A 2,706-nucleotide genomic window follows, 5' to 3' on the forward strand; every position below is an offset into this window, starting at 1 on the left:
CAATATGATGTAGCGCCCCAAAAATCTTGGATTTTATTCCGGCCTCGAGTGCTATGATCTCTCAAATACACTAACTGATGCAATGGCAAGGGATCAGAAGCTGGGGCAGGTTGATGATCTGCACGCAGCGTCGCTGCTGCTTTGGTGCGATTACTCACACCTTTATAAGTTACATCTAGATGTTTCTGATGCTCTTGGACCCAAGTGTGCACCGGGCCATGAGTGGGTTCCTCCACTCTGCCTAACAGGAAGTCAATTGGGAGCTGGGGCTCTTGGCCAAACATAAGAAAATAGGGTGACTCACCCGTAGTTTGATGGATTGTGGTATTGCTGTAAATACATGGGCCAATGACGCTTTTGCTCAGGGGGCAGGGTTCTCAACAGATCATGCAGAGTCTGATTAAAACGCTCACACTGGCCATTACCTTGAGGGTGGTAAGGAGTGGTGCGAGTCTTTTCCACACCATATAACTGGCACAGCTGTTGAACTACTGCTCCTTCAAAACTCCTCCCCTGATCAGAGTGGATCCTAGAGGGGACACCAAAGCGATAAAACCACTCATAAACCAAAACACTGGCCACAGCAGTTGCCTTTTGATCCTTAGTACAAATGGCCTGAGTGAACTTTGAAAACACATCAGTAAGAATCAATACATTTTCACGGCCATCAACAGAGGGTTCAAGGCATGTGAAATCAATTGCCAGAATCTGATTGGGCCTCGCAGCCATGAGGTGACCCATGGTTGTTTTAGGTTTGGGATAAACTGCTTTAGCCTGCGCACAACGTTCACATTGCTGACAGTAATCCTGAACCTCCTTAAACATACCTGGCCAATAACACCTCTTGCGTATTAAGTCTGCGTCCTGTCAGTTCCCTGGTGACCATGGTCATTATGCAAGCCATGTAAAACCTCCTTCTTGAGACTCTGAGGGACCACTAATTGGCACACTGGTTCCCCCCCATCTGGCTGAAAGATCTGCCGATAAAGGACGCCCTCCTTTTCTACTAGTTTCCTCCACTGGCGCAACATTTCCAGCACTGCTGCTGGCAAATCTCTCTCTCCTGCGAGTAGGGCCAGTTCCTCTGCGCCAAAACTTCAAACAGCCACTAATCGTGGGGTCCTCCCTCTGCAAAGTAGCAAGGTCTGCAAGTGAATGAGAGGGTAAAACCGAAATCATAGATTGGATTACTTGCTGGTGGTAAAACTGTTTGGACTAAAGAGTCTGGAAGGGAAGTACCAGGAAGCAGTGTTTCTAAAGACACAGTTTGATCAGATGGCTGACACTGTCGGGACAAAGCATCTGCATTGCCATTTGTACGACCCGGACGATACTTAATTGAAAAATCAAAAGAAGAGAGCTGAGCAGCCCAGCGCTGTTCCAAAGCTCCAGCTTTGCTGTAGTCAGATGGCTCAAGGGGTTGTTGTCTGTATAGACAACACACTTGTTACCCAGCAGATATTCTCTAAATTTTTCAGTCATAGCCCATTTCAAGGCTTGGAATTCAAGTTTCATGGAGCTGTAGTTTGACATGTTACGCTCTGTGGGCTTTAGTCCTCGACTAGCATAGGCTATAGGACGCACCTTGCCATCTGCTTGCTGTTGTGAAAGCACTGCCCCCAAACCCCAGTGACTGGCATCAACCTCCAAAATAAAAGGTTATAGCATAAGCCAACACGGGGGAATTCACCAACTGAGCCTTCAACTCCTAGAAGCTGTTTTCACACTGCTCGGTCCAAACTTCCTGCAATGCACGCTTGGAGGGGCGTTTGTGCTTAGTCCCAGCCAGCTTGGCCACCAGCTGGTGGAGTGGAGCAGCTAGGGATGCAAAACCTGGAACAAAGTGGCGATAGTAACTAGCAAACCCTAAGAATGACCTCAATTCAGCAACAGAGCTAGGAGTTTGCCAATTAGACACCGCAGATATTTTGTCTGGGTCCGTGGCTACCCCGTCCTTGGAGATCACATGCCCAAGGTACTTTACCTCTGTCTGGCCAAGCTGGAAAAACAACATTTTTCCAGCTTGGCCTTCAAATTTTGTACCCGCAAGGTCTCCAGTACTGCTCCTAGGTGCTGAATATGCTCATCTACTGTGGTAGAGAAAACAATCACATCATCCAGATACAACAATAAGGATTGGTGATTCTGGGAACCAAACATTCGCTCCATCAATCTCTGAAAGGTGCTTGGTGCATTACAGAGGCCAAACGGCATGCGCTTGAACTCAAATAACCCAAAAGGAGTGCAGAAAGCAGTTTTCTTCTTGTCTGGCTCAGCAACAGGGACTTGATGGTAGCCACTAGCTAAGTCCAAGGTGGAGAACCAGCGTGCAACTGACAACACGTCCAAGGATTCGGGGCAAGGGAAAAGCATCCTTCCTAGTCTTTGAGTTCAAAAGGTGGAAATCCACACAAAGCCTGATACTAGAGTCCTTCTTTCTTACTACCACAATTGGAGAGGCAAAAGGGCTACAACTTTCTCTGATCACCTGACTCTCCAACAGGTGTTGAATATGGACCTTAACGCTCTCATACTCTGAAGGTGGAATGCGTCGATACCGCTGGCGGACTGGAGTCTCATCTAAGAGTGGGATCTCATGAGTAATTACATTGGTACACCCTAAATCACCATCATAAGAAGAGAAAACAGATTGGTAGTCACATAAAAGGGCTCTTACCCTGTCCTGATCCTGTACAGTGAGGGCTG

This window comes from Haplochromis burtoni, unplaced genomic scaffold (genome assembly GCF_018398535.1).
Source record: "Haplochromis burtoni strain Fernald_Lab_line unplaced genomic scaffold, NCSU_Asbu1 Contig_1467, whole genome shotgun sequence".
In the NCBI taxonomy this organism is placed as follows: domain Eukaryota; kingdom Metazoa; phylum Chordata; class Actinopteri; order Cichliformes; family Cichlidae; genus Haplochromis; species Haplochromis burtoni.